Source organism: Pan troglodytes, chromosome 10, assembly GCF_028858775.2.
Source record: "Pan troglodytes isolate AG18354 chromosome 10, NHGRI_mPanTro3-v2.0_pri, whole genome shotgun sequence".
Classification (NCBI taxonomy): Eukaryota; Metazoa; Chordata; class Mammalia; order Primates; family Hominidae; genus Pan; species Pan troglodytes.
The window spans coordinates 97,079,848-97,099,274 of record NC_072408.2 but is presented as its reverse complement, the minus strand read 5'-3'; the positions used below and the strand labels follow the sequence as shown (position 1 = coordinate 97,099,274).

At 37.1% G+C, this 19,427-nt stretch overlaps 1 long non-coding RNA gene across 1 annotated transcript; it reads right to left on the bottom strand.

Annotated features, from left to right (window-relative positions):
* Nucleotides 1-1,006: 1,006 nt before the first annotated feature.
* LOC134807495 (uncharacterized) lies at nt 1,007-11,100 on the bottom strand. The gene is made up of 3 exons (XR_010148106.1): nt 10,944-11,100; nt 7,756-7,857; nt 1,007-1,107 (listed from the first exon to the last, which is right to left on the bottom strand). It is a non-coding gene; the product is annotated as an uncharacterized LOC134807495 (long non-coding RNA).
* Nucleotides 11,101-19,427: the final 8,327 nt, after the last annotated feature.

The window sequence follows — 19,427 nt, the reverse complement described above, 5'->3', positions numbered from 1 at the left end:
CATACACTGTTGGTGGGAGTGTAAATTAGTTCAACCACTGTGGAAGGCAATTTGGCAATTCCTCAAAGACCTAAAGACCAAAATACCATTTGACCCAGCAATTACATTACTGGATATATACCCAAAGGAACATAAATCATTCTATTTTAAAGACACATGCATGTGTATGCCACTTTTTTAACTTCATCACTTTCAACCTTTTGTACTTCATGAAATAATTATTCCCTAATTGAAGAAGTTCTTTAATGTAAAAGAGCTATGAATTAAGCCATGAAACTGATTAAACCTTTGGAATTCATCAGGAGGCTCTGCTAGAAGTCATCATTATAAAGGATTGTAAAGGATCAAGGATTAATAATAATAACAAATAATAAAATAATAGCATCGAAATTTGGCATCCAACAGTGCAAATTACTTTTTTCTTTGCAAATTAGATTCCTTTTCATAAGACTGTTTCCTGTTAAACTATGGTTTTAATCTACTTCCTTTTCTAAAACTTTCATATCTAAGGAGTCAGTCAAATAGCTAGAGCTACAAGAACAGCCCAGCTTTATGGTTTCCACCCTACTCATGGGCCCAACTGTGGCACATAACAAAGGGGCCAAGTCTTGGTTTTTGATTTTTCATTTTTCTTTCAAAGGGGGACTTGGAATACTTGAGGTAGGAAAGGTGAGAGAACAAGTCATTATGTATTTGGAGAAATTACTTATTATTTATTATCTAAATGTATTATTTTCCTCCTATGGTAATATAGGCAGCCATAATCATGTGAGCTCTGAACATGAGAGAGAAATAATTCAATTCAGCAAAATTATACTGATTGAAATGGATGTGTAAAAAATATTGAACTACATTTTATAGGAAGTGTCCCTTTTGTTCATAGGAATTATGGAGAAGTTTGAATAAACTAGACAGTGTTATAGGTGTCTATAAGACATTTATAGTTCTACTGTTGAAGTACTACCTTGAAAAACTCAGCTCAGATAATACTGAGAATTACCTCCTCAATAATTCACAATCTTCAGAATGCAGCTGCTAAGACAAATGAAGTCACAGGATTTAGGTAAAAACCAAGATTCTCTTTTCAGCTGTGCCTCCCTGACCTATCTGGATTAAAAAAAAAAAAAAAAGTTATTCTTTACAGGGCATTTTGTAGCTTGACCCTTCTACATCTTTTCATATCTCACCATTGGAATATCAAAACAGTTATACGTTTATAGATTACAACATCCTTAAGAAGTACACTAACTAGTGAGCACAGAAATAATTAAAATCGTGGAAAAAAAGTATGAACGAATAAGACAGATTTCCTAAAATCACAGACAAAAACAATTTCTGTTACTACACACATGAGAATCATACTTTTTTGTCTGACCTCTTATTGCTGACCCCTTTTCCTAGGAATATGTGAGCCTGGGCTACAATTCTAGCATCTGAGATTGAGTGTGGAAAGGTGGGAGGGAAACAAACGTTTGATCAAAGAACAAAGTGGGATTGATATCCAGGTCCCAGATGAGACTGTGGAAAGCAAGTAGAGTGGAAACATTAAGTGTAAACAGAAGGTGGAGACTAGATATTAAGGAAGACAGATTTGGGAGGTAAAGCAGACATTTCCAGACATAATGAGATGCACAGCACTGGAGCCCTTTGCTCTGTGCCACAGTTGAGCCCATGTTTTGGGTGGGAACCGTGAAGCTGAGCTGTTCTTTTGTGGTAAGGATTCAATTGCCTCCTTACATATGAAAATTTTAGAAAACAAAGTAGGAGAAGAGACAGCTATGAGAAGAGACAGCTGGTTGAAGTGTTCCATTTTGACAAACATTATCTGTGGTTCTGTGTCAACCTGGGGAGACACAGGTTTGTTTTTAATTTTTAAGTTCAGGAGTACATATGCAGGAAGTACAGGTTTGTTACATAGGTAAATGTGTGCCATGGAGGAATAAAAGTAGGAATAAAAAAGTAGGAATGAAACCATAGTTTCACAAAAAAAATCCTATGAAAAAATATAATTTGCAAATAGAAAAGGAATTTGCATCTTCGAATGCTAAAAATAAATTAGTTCTCTGAATCAGTCCACATTTAATAAATCAAAATGTTATCTTGTCTGAAAAAAAAAGGAAAAAAAGAAAAAAAGTAGTTTGAAATGAGGGTGTTTCAATTACTTCATAAAGTGCAGTTACTGCACATATGAGATTTTCCTCAGTTTCAGAAAAAAAAATTAATGATTGAACCTATGAAAGGTAAGATTTTTAAAAACAAAGTAGGTGAGATTGTGCTTTCAGAAAACTGATGAGACCTAGAGAAGTTAATGTCTAGAGGGAGCACTCTATTGAGGCCACATGCCCAATAAAGAATTAAGCCTTGGTCACAAGTTGAGAGCAGAACATGCTGAAGGAGTAAGCCTTCATGACTCATTGCTATTAAGACAAACCAAATAATGAGAGAGGAGAAGGTAGGAATTCCAAAGGGCAAAAATAGATAATTTTTATGTCAGTACAGGATTACTTGAGGATCAGAAGAGACTTCTTTGATAGTCATTCTCTTTCAAGTTGCCAGGAGGAAGGAAAGGACCCAAGAGAGCCATGAGTAATTCTGCAACACTGGTAATAAGCCTGAGATCCAGAGAGAAAAACATAGAAGATACACTGAGAAGACCAGGAAGCCTAACCCGAAAAGCATAAGCAATCCCATTGGACCAGTGGGAATCTACGAGTTTAGAATCTGAAGAGCTTGGTTTTAGCAGAATTTGAATGGATTTGGCATGTCTCACTTTTAGACTGAAACAAAGTGAATGAATCAAGATAGGAAATCTTAGACTTACCTCTATTTGTATTTTTGACCAGAAAACCTATTATTAGTATTATTTTAAAAAGTTTTTGTAGATTTTCATCATCCTTATTATTTGGAATTTTAGAAAAATCTATTTCCTTGTATGTGTGCAGCTAAACCCTTAACAACCCCCAATAGGGTTCTTTCTTCCAGAAAATACAGCGGTGGAGATGATGAAAACCCAGGCTGGGTCTCAGGCAGTGGCAAACAGGAATTAGAGTAAACAATCTTCAGCTTCATGGAAGCAAAGAAAAGATAAAGGAGTCAGTCTAGGATGAAGGTAGAGCCCAGTAGAAAGTCTTTGCCTGCCTTATAACAGTTTATTCAAAAGAGGTGGCACATGTAATTGTTACTGGGATTTCTACTTCTTTATATAAAATCATCCATAACTTCTCCAAGCCATAGTGAGTTTTTAAAGTAGAGAAGAGTAGGTCAGGGAGTAGATCTGCTCCCATTACAAACTTTAGTCCCTATCACAGACATTCTAAGCATATTTTTTACTCCAAGATCTAAGTCACTGGTTAAAATGTTCACTGCCCAAGAAGCAATCTCAATGGAATGCCATTTGCTGTATCTCCCCAGGTTGACACTGAACCACAGATAATGTTTGTCAAAATGAGACACTTCAACCAGCTGTCTCTTCTCATAGCACATGTGCTCACATTTGTCAGTGAAGAATTAAGACTGTAACAGCAGGGACAGTAAGGATTAATCTTGACAGTTTAGTAAAAGGAATGCACAGTTTAGCTTTGTCCAAGTCAGGATGCCTTCCTATTTTAGAAAGAGGATGATTTCAGTTAATAAAATTTAATTTGAAAAGAGTTGTGGATAAAATAACTATAGAAGATATCTTGAGTGACAGCACATCAGGAAAACATTCAGAATTCTTGGTGACTCCTTTTCAATCAGAACCCCCAGGATTGCAATAAAGTTTTTGAGGATAAACATAGGATTAGTGGAAGAAAAAATAATGCTTGGTAAAATAAAAAGTCACATAAACTTTTTGTCAGGGTTCAAAAGAACATCTGACAGATGCAATACTTCACTATGTAACTCCATCTCTTGAAAAAGGAATATTAAGAAGGAAGAAGACAAATACTTTCTTTTACAGTCACAGTGAAATTATGCTTAAAATGACTGTTGGGATTTTCTACAAATAGAATGTTAGAATGTTTGCTTTTCCAGCTTCCTAGAAATATGGTTCTGTGATTGGAACAGATGTGCTGTTTAGCTCTTTCTCCTTGACCTTTTCACAAGTCTCGTTATTCCAATCAGGTAATGTACAGCTGTTAAAATAAATCTGCCCTCCAGGTTTAGGGAGGATGATGAGGCCTTGCACACTGAAGCTTCTGACTTTGTTTCTGGCATCATGGAACAGAGGTTATAAACTCAGTAATCCAGAGAATATGATAAACACACCCTAATAATCTTGAAAAAAACCAATCCAACTCCATTATTTCCATAAGGAGTGAGATCACCCTGAGAAGGGTGCTGTGGTTAGATGGGACATGAGCACATTAAATCTTCAGATTCCATGCAGCAAGCAGATCTGTATTTTGGGACTGATATCCAACTTTTCTGCCCAAGTGAGGCTTGTACACAGCTCCCATTATTTATATTATGTTTTTGGTGATCTGCACAACTCTTAAACAATGAAGAAAGAAAATGTGAGTGAAGAGACACATAAGTATCTGGTTCTCAGGTCAAAGGCTCAGCAAGCAGCTGTTCAACCCCAAGGGCCCTGCAGAGATTCCCAGCAGTCGTCCTGAGGATGAGGCTCTAGGCTTGCATATTTGTCAGGGCACTTACATCCTGGACAGCACTCCAGTGCAAAATTGACCAAAAAATCAGGTAAGGCAGGCACTCACACACCCCATCTGGTAAAGCATCCACCCTAGAGTCTGATGTGTCTCTAGACCTGGGTATCTCCAACCCATGAAGTGTACCTGACAATTCCCCATGGACTGGAAAGAGAGAATGAAGCTTATGTTTATATTTTTTATTTTTATTTATTTATTATTATTATTATTATTTTTGAGATGGAGTCTTGCTCTGTCGCCCAGGCTGGAGTGCAATGGCGAGATCTCAGCTCACTGCAAGTTCCGCCTCCCGGGTTCACGCCATTCTCCTGCCTCAGCCTCCCGAGTAGCTGGGACTACAGGCACCCGCCACCATGCCCGGCTAATTTTTTTTATTTTTAGTAGAGACGGGGTTTCACCACGTTAGCCAGGATGATCTCAATCTCCTGACCTCATGATCCTCCCGCCTCGGCCTCCCAAATATGTTTATATTTCATCGCATTATTTTAAATCAATATTTTACGTGTGTTTGAAAATGTGCATAATACACTGGAACACTAGATTGCATATCAAATAAGTAAATATACATATATGGAAGAATGCTTAATTTTTTATTGGTAAGAAGACATGCAATCTAAAAAGTTTGGACACAGCTGTTCTAGATTGCCCCCTTTCCCCAGCCAAACGTTCATTAAAAAGGCAAGGCCTCAGAAAGGCATGACTGCCATAATAGCCCTCTAAATTCAGCAAACCTGCTGATTGAGGACAGAGATTAGACTAAGGTTACCATAGGGCAGAGGGAAGGAAAAAGGAAGGAAGGGAGAAATGGGAAATGGAAGTCCCTTTCTTCAGATGACATCTTTCTCCAATAATAAACCTTTAAACCAGAGCCCAAACTATCCACCTTCCTCATCCTCGACTCTCTGACATACTCCACCTAATTTGGTGTGAACCACGGTAACTCTCATCTAATATCTGTTAAACCCAGGAACAAGATCCAGGGTAAAGGATGCCATCTTGGGAGGGTGTGTGTAGTGAGTCAAAGAGACCGTATGCTCAGGAAAATGCAATGGCAAGATTCAGGAACATGCAGCTGCAGAGTGTGGTCCTCAGGTAGTTTGTCTGAAAGGTGTCCATGAGCAGAGGACACTGACCTCAAAATTGAAAAACAAGGCCAGGGCCAGGCATGGTGGCTCACACCTGTAATCCCAGCACTTTGGGGCGGATCACCTGACGTCAGGAGTTCAAGACCAGCTTGGCCAACATGGTGAAACCCCGTCTCTACAAAAAATACAAAAATTAGCCAGGTGTGATGGTGGACGCCTGTAATCCCAGCTACTCGTGAAGCTGAGGCAGGAGAATTACTTGAACCTGGGCGGCACGGCAGAGGTTGCAGTGAGCCGAGGTAGTGCCATTGCACTCCAGCCTGGGCAACAGAGTGAGACTCCATCTCAAAAAAAAAAAAAAGAAAAAAAAAAAAAAGGAAATAAAGAAAAACAAGGCCAGGCGCAGTGGCTCACACCTGTAATTCCAGCACTTTGGGAAGATGAGGTGGGTGGATCTCTTGACCTCAGGAGTTCAAGACCAGCCTTGGCAAAATGGTGAAACCCTGTCTATACCAAAACATACAAAAATTAGCTGCTGTGATGGCATGTGCCTGTAGTCCCAGCTACTTGGGGGGCTGAGGCTGGAGGATCACATGAACCTGGAAGGTTGAGGCTGCAGTGAGTCGTGTTCATGCCACTTCACTCTGGCCTGGACAACAAAGTGAGATCCTGTCTCAAAAAAAAAAAAAAAAAAGAGAGAAAAGAAAACCAAGAGATCAAGTTCAAGATCACAGGTTGTAAAGAGCACAGATTGTAGACAGGTGAACCCCAGGCCAAGTCCAGCCTGTAAACATGATTTGTTTGGTCATAGGTCATAGGCCTTTTTTAAAATTTTGAACTGGTTGTAAGCATTTGCAACTTGGGTGATTTTATACAGAAAATGTTTACATTTATGGCTTTTCTCTATAAAAGAAAGATCTGAAAGCATTGTACCCACATTCCTGAATAGCCATCATGGGCTAAGGACAAGTTTTGTGCTTCCTAAACAAGGAGGGCAGAGGCTGTCATTGTCATTGCGTCCCTGCAAGGACTGCTGCACGCAGCTATGCTTGTTTCCATTGCTCTAGACTCACAGAGCAGCGACACAGAAAGCTGAGAGAGGTCAGGAAGGCAAACAGAAACCAAGGATGAGCAGGTCATTCTCATACCTCCTCTCCGTGACATCATTGCTGCCATGTGCCAGGCACTGCCCTAGGAATCAGCAGCAGGAAGAATCTAAAGCAATCAGAAAAGATGAGGTGCCTGCTTCTATTGAACATATATTCTAGTTGAGAAAACTGGATAATAAATCAATAAATATCAGATATCAGGGACAATAATATCTAATATATTCCTAATGCTGTAATGAGCCAATCACCGTTCTCTCTCTTATGTGGTTTTACACATATGAATTCCCGTAGAAACCTCATGAAAGATAATTAATTACATCCTATTTACAAATAGGAAATTGAGTCGTGGAGACAAGCAACTTTGATAAAGTCATACAACTACTCCGTGGTGGAGTAATAATGGGTCCCAGCAGTCTGGCTTCAGAAGCAAGGCATTTAACCCCCGTGCCACATCATTAAGTATCAAGCAGAGTGTTAAAATGGACTGATATAAAAGAGAGGGACTTACCAGACAGCTACTTTAGATTTGTAGATCAAGAAAAGCCTTTCTCTGGAGGTGATATTTAAGCTGAGATCTAAAGGACACAACTATGCAAAAACTAGAATAACATAGTAGGCAAAGGGAACAGCTAATGTAAAGGACTAAAGTTGGAAAGAGCTTGGCTTGTTAGGGACCTGGTGACCAGCATGGCTGTAGCTTGATGGGAGGGTGAGAGGGTTAGAATTACAAAGATGACATTGAAGAGGAAAGCATAAGCCACATTCTCTCTGGGCTTCTCATGTAAGGAAATGAAGCTTAGACTTTATTTCATTTGGGAGCCATTGGAGGGTTATAGATTAAAGGGTGCCATAATTGGATTTGCATTCCAAAAACTTTGTAACCACATTTACCTGGGCCCTTTATAAACTGACCTTAATGTACATTTCTAGATTCTTCTATTGTTTTTTTTCTTCATACATTTTGTCTTGTAACTCCAGTATTCCAGTACCCAATGTTGTGCTGGAAAACCAACTCTGTGGAAACAAAACCCTGTTTTGTAGCTGTAGCCAATTTCGGTGGTGTAAATACTTCCACGATAGCTCATTTCAAGCTATCAACAATTTAACAACTAACTTGCAAAATTCCTGAATATTAAACAATCAGCTCTTGAGAGTCCATTTCAGCAGGACTCAACCCAAATATCTTGACCTTCTGAAGCTCAACAGGTCTTTACATGACATGCCTTTCAGTATCCTGTGTTTTTTGCCTGTGAAACCTAGCCATTCTAGAGCTGATGGTTATAAAAACAGAATCTTTGGATTCAGATGGACATGGATTTGAACTTCAGCTTTGTAAATCAGTCATGTGATCTTAGGAAAAGGCCCTAACTCTCTAAACTTCTGTTATCCCACTTATAATATAGGAGTGGTAACAGTTCCTACTTCAGGGTGTTGTTACACAAGAATCAAATAATACTTAAGAAGCATTCAGCAGAGTACTTGAGATATTATTTTATGTACTTCATAAGAACCTTATTTTACTCATCTACTCACTTCTATTAGGAGTTGGGGAAAGCTGTGAAGTTTGTAAAGTTTACCTTTTGGTAGCCTGTCTTTCAAGAAGTAGGACTCCTGCCTGAGACAGAGATACCTCTATGATGCCTTCTGGGATCCACACAAGAATCTTTGCCTTTCGTGTGGAAAATAATTACTAAATGATAGAAGATATATTTCCCATATTATATAAGATAAATTTGATATATTACATAAGGTAAATAATGGCTAAAGTATGAGCATTTATTTTATAATAGAGTTTTTTGATGGAAGACTTTATGACTCCAGCAGTAGACATTTCTTGCCACTGGATTTTATCCTGCTATCCTGCTATAAAAGATTTTGTGATTTTTTTTTTTCTTACAAGCAACCACTTGAGCTAAGTAACTAAGTCTTAGCCTCCTCCTGTTGGTTTTTACTCACTGGAATCCTATAGACACTTCATCTTAATGTTTAGTTGTATTACCATGAAAAAATAGCTTCATTCGTTGACAACTAAAGGTGTTGGTTCTCATGACAGCTTTATTCTATCTTTGTGACCTTGTTTAACTTCCAAACTCTCTGAGACTTCCCACATTGGAATGAATTCAGAGTCTATATCTGCTCTAAAATTCAATGGTTATATATTTTAAAATATTTATAAACCCCGAAAGCACCTCCAAAGCCAACAGGAAAAAATACATTTGGCACTATTCTTGTGAGATTACTATAAACTGAGGCCTCTACAGCAAATCAAAGGAGAGTATTGAGGCAATTGTATGAATAATTAAAAAGCAAATTAAAATAAAGCAAAACAAGAGCTTGCATTTCTAAAGGTATCAGAATTCATGTAATCTATAGTCTTCTTTAGAAATCACTAGAACTACAGTGTGTTCTGTACTCATGTTTAGAAAATCATCAAAGTGGCATTTTCCTTTAAATTCAGGTTTTTAGGGGAGATCCTATATCAAAATCTTGCTTACAGAAATAGGACAATATCAAGTCAAATGTGTATAAAAGCAATTCAGGTCTACTTGTTAATTTACTAGTCAAATTTTGAAAGATATGTAAGAATACTAGAAATAAATCCATCAGATCAGATGACTGTATTCTATCATTCCTTTAAATGTATTCTGCCCTTGGCCGGGTATGGTGACTCATGCCTGTAATCCTAGTACTTTGGGAGGCTGAGGCAGGAGGATCACTTGAGGACAAGAATTCAAGACCAGCCTGGACAACAAAGTAAGACCCTGTCTCTACAAAAATTTTAAAAATAAAATAAATAAACTGTTAAAAATGTATTGTATTCTAATCAGTGTATTTATGAATCTAAAACCTCATACAAGTGCCTGCCTTAAAGTATGCATCCAATGTACCCCAATATTTTTAACTCAAAGATTGACATTGCAACGTTCTAAATTATCTCTATATATTGCCAACACATTTAGTTAGAGAAGCTGTTAGTTAGTTCCTGAAAGCTAATATGCAGGGTATAATGTTCCCTGTGCAGTGTAACCAATAGGCCAGTGGTATTTGAACTGCTATAGTGGTTTTATATCTCTCTTCAGCAAAGCAGGGCTTGAATCCAGAAAGAGATTGCAGCTTACTATTAAGTATTTTATACCAGCTGGTGAAATATCCATGACCAGGATCAAAGGAATTTTATACTTGCATATATTTCAGATGGCAATAAGTAACAAGCCCCCAACATTGCTTGTTATCTCCAACTGCTAACCCAGAAATAAATTATAAAATATATTTTCTGGCATGTTTCACAGCTCTGATGATATAGCAAATTTGCATTATGGAACATGTGCAATTTAAATTATCAATCACATTTTTCTTTATTGGGCCTTGCACATCTATGATTAGTTCAAGAATAAGAACCATCAAAATTGAAAGAGAATTTTAAAATGTTTAGAGTTTAAAATCCTGCATATTGAAAAGTACATGCCCATAAAGCAGGGACAAATGATTTAATAAATCCCCCATCCATATTTTTTCACTTGCATTATTTCCCTTATTCTGTAATTCCTAAAAGATGAAAATTATCTTTTAGATTCTCTGAAACTTGCAACATCTCCCAGGACAGCATCTTCACAGTCCCAGCTGACTCTTATATGTTGATTTTAGAGTTAGTTCATTAATTAAGCACTAGTCTCATCTGAAGTGCACAGCAATTAGGATGCCAAGGACCGCTTTATGGAGATGCAAGTGCATGAGTACATCTGTAACATATTCTTGTCTGGATTCCTGAAAAGTCTAGAATCTTCTTTAAAAAGAAAAACTTTTTTTTTCTCACACTGTTGCCTTGATTCTCTATTGATCAACCAAGAGAATTAAATGATTCATGTTGCTGGAAAAAACTCTGCTAAATATGGCTGGCTGCTTTTCTATCCAGAAAAGTCCACAGAGGCCATGAAAGGCTGCTCTGATATATCCAGGCACTTTTCCACGAGAGGGTGAGAAAACTCCACCCATCTCATAGAAATGCCTTACTTGGCCTTGGGGTGGCACTGGACCCCAGATGGATTTAGCAATGAGACCAGAATAGCCACCACAAGCCTTTGAACAGGCCCCAGCTGTACCTGTTGCCACGGGTGAACCGGAAAACCCACATGACTGAGGTCTTCCGGTGGTTTGACATGCTCTCCTCAGGCTTTACTGGAGAGGTGTGACTCAGCTGTGAGCCACGGCCAGGCCTTCCTCAATCCTAAGGGAAGAATCAAAGAGAGAGAACTGAATGTTTGCTAACGCAACTGCCATCTGCCACCGTTAAGTCTTATGGTGACAGAGTGCACGTTAATGCCAGATAGACTGAGAACACACACCATCTGTTCATTGCCCTGAAATAAAATTAACTAGGTCATCTGGATTTGGAAGCCTATCTGGAATTGTTGACATCTATTCCCAACCTTGAGGATGGAAACTTTTCCCCTTCTTACATCATTCAAATTATCCAGATAAATATTTTCACTCTAATCCTCCTAGCGGAGAAAGTAAATAGATAATATATTGATAACAATTTACGTGTTACCAACGAATAAAGGATTTTCTAGCCCCTACATTATTATATTTGTAAGCAATTAATATTAAAAATTGCTATCCAACTGAATCCTTTCTACAAGGAAAAATGTATAATAAATTTAATTTCAAGAAGAATGTGCAAACTCTGCATGGCCTTCAGTCTTTGTTGACGAGCTAATGAGATGCAAATTTCTTGGTTTCCAGGCATTCAGACTAAAAAGGAGAAATAAAGAGCTATGAAACATTTTGCTGCTGTTTACTAAAAGATGATAGGACTGTGGCAACTAAATCTTGGAAATGACTGTAGGAGTGGTAAAAATATTTTTTTCTTCAAAAGAGTGGCGCAAAAAAGCTCTAATTCCATTTCTGCACAGAAAAACCTGCCTCTGATCTCCCTACTCAGTATCTCACCTTCCAATCAACCCCTCTTATTCTGTTCTCATATTTTTCAGTCTAGTATTGGTCCCGGTCAGTATTGGTGTAGTAGTGAATTTCAGATGGAAAGACGATACAGGAAAGAAAATAGAATAAATTATTACTTTTAGTTCTTTATGTTAGCACTTAACAGAAATACAGCTTTCTTAAAGAATGCTCTTTGAAAGTTTCTATTTCCAAGAGTCAATCTAAATTAAATTACAAGAGAAGTTACTGCTTTTAAGAGTTATGGGTATCAATAACAGGAAATAACAGTTCATTTAGACAAACTATAATGTGCTGGCTTGAAATAAATCTAGTGAAGCTATCCTTAGGTCCCAAGAGAGTCAAGTTTTAAAATGACTTTCCATGAGCTGGATTATTGACTAACCTCTGTTACTGGCAATATCTGGGAGCAGAAATTTCTCTAGCCTCTGTTTATGCCTTAAATTTTTAGTAATTTGAAGAGAATATGTCCTCAGCCAATTCCTAAATTCATAATGAGTGATTATATGTTTACCATTAAATTTAAAGTTTTGAAAAACCAAGGAGATATACAGTGTAATGCCTTGTGTTTATATCCAGTTAGATAAATAAGATATAAAAACTATGCATAAAAATATGACAAAAATACCAAATTATGTGAAATGTGCCAAAGAAAAGGCACCCTGACTCTGCAATCTAAAGTAGGCCCCCAATATTCTTTCACAGGGTACCTTATATTTCCCCTTCATAGCTTCAACCACTGTCTATATAGTATTTATTTCTAGTTTCTCTGAATATATGTGTCCCTACCTCACACTCATTCCTAGCTTCTTGAGGATAGGTACTATATAGGATTGTATTCATTGCTTAATTCTATTGCCTTAAACAGTGGCTGAAATATAGTGAGTGTTCTATATTTGGTGAAACAATTTTTGAAATACACCATATTCATGGTCTAGTGGGATATAATAAAACTTAAACAGATTATAGTAACTTCCCCTCCTTCACTGACTTATTTATTTATTCAACAAGTTTGTTGAGCAGATGCTATGTCAATCTTGCCTTTAGTGATATAGATATATATTATGAATAAAATGCATAAAACTACTTGCCACATGGATCTCACAGTGGAGAAGATCATTATTAATCAGACTCTAAAAGTACATAATTATAGGTAAACATATAATTTGTAAAATGTAATGGTATTAAGGACTAAAATAATAACGGAGATTTGACATACTCTTAGGGATTAGGGAATGGACAAGGAATACATGCATGTAAATAAGCAAGGAAATTATGATTTTTAGAAATAAGAGACCAACTGAGAAGAAACAACACGTGTTTCATCCAAGTTTCACAGAGAAGTAGAGCGGGTGTTGGGTGTTAATTCCTCTTGTCCTTCACAGCACAATTATGTACAAGCACAGAGGCATTTAATGGTGCTTGAAGTTAATAGGCGAACAGTTGAATGTTGTAATTCTCAAGATGTATCGTTTTCAAATAACTTGAGCATTAGGTCTTTCAATTTTTAAATTTTACTTTTTAAATTTTGTTATTTTTCTAATTAAATATATTTACATTATGTCATGTTCATTTTTGCAACCATTCAATATAGCATAGATTATACTTTGGATGCTTAAGAAGAATCAAGAGTCAAAATTTCTTTAAGAAATTAATTTTATATCTCTTTTTAAAACTGCAGAAATAAAAGCAACCACAAAATAAACTGCAGGAAGGAAAGTAAAATTAACAGAATCATATTGTTTCTAAATAAACTACTGTTAAAGATTTTTCCAGAAGAGAATCTTACTCTTTAAAAAAATTATCATGTAGAGATAATGGTAGAATTTTATTCCATGAATGATATGTTTATTTATTACATATTCATTAAATATTTAGTAGAGGGGATTAAATTGGGAAATATTTCCATTTAAAAGCTACTTATTTATAGAGTTACTATTATTGTTTCAAAAGGCAGCATGTCAAAAATTATAGCAAAAAATAAAAGAGTATGTTTATTTGGAAGCCAGACCCACACACTATCAAAGCCAATAAAATTGGGCAATGACCACAAACTCAGTTTCAAAGCTGAGATTCTGAGTGCTTGGGTTGTGGCAGTTATGATTTCCTGAATAAGACTTTGTGCTGGGTCCAGAATTCACTCTCTCTGACCTTCAGCCAAGAAAGGAAGTAGCGTGGGTGACCACGTTTAACACTTGCTCTGGGGATTTCTTTCTAGCCAAAGCTAAAAGGAGGCTATAACTGGGTAGCCAGGCCTGTCCTTAGCACATTCTGTATTTAGATGGCTTACTTAAACCCATTAGCAGCAATATGACCCTGCCCTATGCCCCTACAGACTTCCGAAAAGAAAAAAATACTTTGGGGCGGGGTGTTGGCTATGGAGCCAACACAAAGAGGGATGAAGAGGGGAAGAGAGAGAGGAAGGAAGAGAGGCCTTATTTATGTCTATGGGATTAGGAATCAAATAGACCAGAATTAAAACTCCAGCTCTTCTGTTTACTAGTGGTTTACTTCTAGTTAAATTGCATGCCCAGTCTGAACTTCAAGTTTTTAGTTGCGGAAAGTGTATACAGCAGTCACTACTTTAGAAAGTGGTTTTCAGTACCTGGCAGAGAGGAAACACTCAATAAATCGTCGTTTTTGTTAATGCTGTTATTATTGCTTTTGTTATGTCATCTACAGTAGGGGGAACAGGGATAAAATGCTGTTTCTCGGGAGGCTTCAAACATGCCATTGTGTGTTTGTGTGTGTGCCGCCTCTAAACCACCAGTATTCACCTCAATCAACCCTCTCCAATTTTAATTTGGATCCTTCAGGTAAAAAGCAAAGGAGCTATTCAGCACAGGAAAGGTTGAGCAATCTGCCCTAGGACTAATCTTCCCGACAGGCACTCCCATAGATGAACTGTTTCCCATCAGATAGTTGCCAGGCATGCCCCGAACGTTTTTATTTCTTAAAGTAATTTGAGTAGGTTCCTCGGGGGAGACACATTTTTAAAAAACCTTTTTTAACTAAGGCAATCCTTGCTCTCCAGCTAGTTTTAATACACCTTTGTAAAGAGCTCTTAAAAGCTCTAACCAGTTCATCAGAACGAAGATAAGTGCAGCTTAAACACCATACCAAATAAATAAATAAAAGTAACATAAACAGAGGAAAAAAACAAGTTCTTAATAGTGCAACTTGAAAATTAATTATAGCACAACATAGAAAATAAAAATAACCTGGATACACAATTTCCTTCCAAAATAAAATTTTGCATATTGGACACAAAGTCACATGCTTCTGAGAAATGGGGGAGTTTTATTATTTCCTATGAAATTGACAAGATACAACAAGATATTTGCTTTTTTGATATCAGTATACTGTGCTTCCAGGGAAGTTTTCTAAAAAGAAATATTTTAAACCTAAAAAGCTATACTTATTTTTTGGATTTAAAAAAAATGCACTTTCTCTGACACGTGAGTAAAAAGGATATTCCGAAAAAAACCCGAGAAGAAAGGAAAATAAGTTTTACCCTCACAGAAGAAATGAAACTCATAATACGGAGGGGTAGGGCAAGAATTTACATCTTCCTGTCATTTTGAATTTGTCAAAGAGGGGGAAGAAAACCAACTTCAGCTGTTAACATCAACTTCCCTCATCTTTAAGGGGAAAAGTTTTTGAAAAGACCTATTTCATAGAATGTCTCTTTACTACTATTTCAAATTGAAGGTTTGTACTGAGAGAGTTTCCTTTTGGGATTCAGACAGCTCCCCAAATACAATATACCTCACAAAGTCTCAGGTATTGACCAAAGGAGACTATATGTCTTTCTTAATCCTGCTTTAGCTAGAACTGTTGTCCTATGGTGTTCCCTACTACACAATACTGTGTCCTTATATGGTAGGAATGATCACTATCCTTATGTTACACCACTATTTCATGCATGTACTCATTTACTCAACCAGTCTTACTAAGCATCTACTATGTTCCAGGAACTGTGCATATTAAGTAGATGGTTGTTGTAGCTATGGGAATAATAATAAAACAGTGTAGTGATGATGACTTATTTTGATTAAAATACTAGTAGAATTTTCTAATGGATTTTACATGCTGATTAAGAGGGAAGAGAGTTATCAAGAATGATCTCTACACATTTTGCATGAGGGATAGCTAGCAGTATCATTACTTCAAATGTAGAATACCACCAGAAGGGAGTGGGCTTGAGTGTTTGGGAAAACAAAAGTTCTGTTTTGTACCTGCTAAACTTGACCTGTTAGGTAAATAGGCTTGTATGTCTAGTAGGCAGTTGGATAAATGACTAACGTGCTTATGGGATATTCAGGGTTAGAAAGATAAATTTGGGAATCCTTTGCCTATAGATAGTGTTAAAAGCCATGAAATGAGATAAGATCATACAAGGTGAGAGTTTACAAAGGAAAGTGAGGAGGATCTAGAATTGAGCCCTGGGACACAACGTTAAGAGAAAAAAGAGGCAGCGGTGGAGAATAAGAAAGTGGTGGTTGTAAAGTAAAAAAATAATCGGGCAAGTGTTGTCCCAAAAATCAGTTGAACAAAATACATCAAGAAGGTTAACTGTGACAAATACTGATGGCTGTGTGGTAGACGAAGAATAGGGCACAGACTTGACCACTGGATATCATTGGATTGGACAAGAGGTATTTGCTGGAGAGTTTGTGGAAGTGTTTTCGGTGAGGGTGATGTACACCTCTTAATTAAACTGCTTCCTTATGGCCATCCTACAGATTAGATCATGGATACACAGAATATAGAACATCAATCTTACTCATCACTGTATTCCTAGAGCTTAGCACTGTGTCTGACACATAACAGATCCTCAATAAATACTTGTTGAACATTGAATATTGGTCCCGATCAATACTTATTTCATACCCTACCCCCAAGTGCCTTGTGTTTTCCTTCACAGATGGCACACCTCTAAAAGGCAGACATGGCACCATGTGCATCTGTCTTACACATTCCTAGAATGTTTACCCCCTCTATTAGATGTTTAATAAAGTGTCTATAATAAAGGTGAAGGAATATGGTGGTTTAGTTCTGAATTACAGAAAGAATTAGCATTCTTCCATGAAGAATAAGCAGGGGAGCAGATTGATGAAGTCAGGGGAGGTTTTAACAAATGGTCACAAATTCTTTAACACTCTTCTCTCAAGAGGTGGAGTCCAATTCCCTTCCCTTTGAATGTGGGTTGATATTAGTAAATTGCAGAGGCAGTATCTCTGCTTGACTTCCAAGACTAGATCATAAAAGATAATATGGCTTCTGCCTGGCTCAGTCTCTCTCTCTCTCTCTCTCTCTCGTCGTGCTTTCTCAGGACTCACACTTTGAACACTGATGTGAAATGTCTATCCTATAGCTGCCATGATGGAGGGACCACATGGAGAGCACCTAAAGAGAGAGAGATAAACAAGGAACCACAATTGTACCCAGACGATGTGCCAGACATGCGAGAGAGGAAGCCTCAGCTACTATCTTACGACAATCATGTGGGGGATTGTGAGGGAGAACAACCTGGCTGAACCTAGTCAAATCCTAGAACTATCAATGACTGTAAAAATTGTTTAATGCCACTAAGTTTAAGTTGGTTTGTTACATGTCAATGAATAATGAATAGGTAACAGTGCGTTTATTCTGCCAGCAAAGAAATAGGTTCAAACAGCAAAAGTTACTTTCTGACTGTCCTAAAAAAATGTTTATAGAAAAAACAAGATTAGAAGAGCTACTTGAATGGCCTCTACGACTTTTTATTGAGAAAACAGATTCCTGGCCTAACCACAAGACTAATATTTTGAGATAGGTCATACTCCAAAGGTCAATTCCAAGTTTGAAGACTATCAAGGATAGCATCTCAGAATAGTTCTTTCATCTCATTTTGCTACCAAAGTCCACAAACAACAGAAAAGGTATTTGGCAATCAATGAAACACAGTAGTGTAGAAGTCACAGTTTTTCTTGCTTCTCTTCCTCTTTCTGATGGTACACTTTAAGTTTACTAGTATAAGCACCCTTCAGAAAGTAAGGAATGCACCAGGTAACAGGAGCCCATAACTGCAGGCTGCTGCTTTTCATTCCCCTTTAATCAGGGGAACAGTAAATGAGGAAAAGGTTAATACTTGAGCAACTTCATTATTATCACGATCAAGTTTTACTTAAGCTATGTTGCCTGGAATCAAGACTGGATGCCAGATTTATGATTTCTTGTTTTGCCACAGTTACATAATCCAATTATATAACACTTATAAATCATCTTATGCAAAAAAAAAAAAAGATACTTTAAAGTTTCCCTACTCATTGCACCACTGGGCTGACTAGATAGAGGCTTCAGTAAAGCCATCTCTCCACAACCAATCACATCTTTCTCTGATAGTTTCCATGCTCATCCTAGACAAGACTCCAGCACTCTTATCAACTGGAAAGTAACTGTACCTTTTGACAGGCCTTTTAACACATGTGTCCTTCTGAGTCAGAAAGACCTCTCCCCTCTCATATTCCCCCACATGCCTTTTCCAGCTACATAAAATTAACCATAAATCGTTATCTCCTCAGATGACTTACACCCAACATCTAAATTTTATTGTTTTGTGTTTTCTAAATGTCTTAAATCTATGCAGCAATGACATAATGTGTTTCTTCGCTTCTATTTTCTGTTATTTGATATATTTTAGATTATAAACCTCTAGATGGCAAGGTCAAAGTCTGTTAAATTTGTTTTGAAATGGAGTGATATGAAACCCTATTAAAATCATGCTTTAATAATAATTATTTGGGAATAATAATGCCTATCTGTCCTTTCTAATTAAAAAATTCAATCACTATATTGAAGTCTTTCTCATACTGTTTTACAATCTCTCCACTCTTCAGTATTTAAATTTCACCAATTAATTTTGAGTCCTATAACGCTTTTTCTAAAGGGAGTCTTTTCTACATAAGACATGGTAGCTCTGCTAAATTGGTCCTCCTTTGGCTTTTCCTACCAAATGAATGCAGCAATATAGGAATAAATCAGAGTCTATAGAGAACCACAAAAGAAAACTAATCATCTATACTTAATGATTTAAAGGAATTGACAAGAAAATTAAGAATGAAACAAGACAAAACTTCCCTACAGAGACATGTACATCTTACTTCACACTGGCTGTTGGAAAATGACACCCATTCGGTTAAAACAAATAGTAGTAAGAGAAATCAATTTTATACTTTGTAGTTTTTAAATTCACTGCCACTTTGTATTCCTGGGACTCACTCACTGATCCCACTGGCCTTTACTAGGGGTACATGGTTGCTTTGGACAGAACTCTGAACATACTTTTTTGTATCCTAAGGGCTGGCCCATTAGACTGCTTGGTGAACTGTGGTGAGCAAACAGAATTGTTTTTCACCAATTCTGTTTTCAGCAAAGAATTCTTTTTAATTCTCCTGTTCTGTGTTCTGCCAAAATTCTTAAAATACTGTTCATGGAGATTTTTTGTTACCCGCCTTGGAGCCCAGATGTAGGAACCAAGCCAGTGCAGCTGGTGAAACTTGGCTGAGTCTCACAGATAATTCAGTGTTTGAACAGTCTTTCTTTTTTTATGTTGTTATTATTTTGGAAAATTTGGGAGTAAA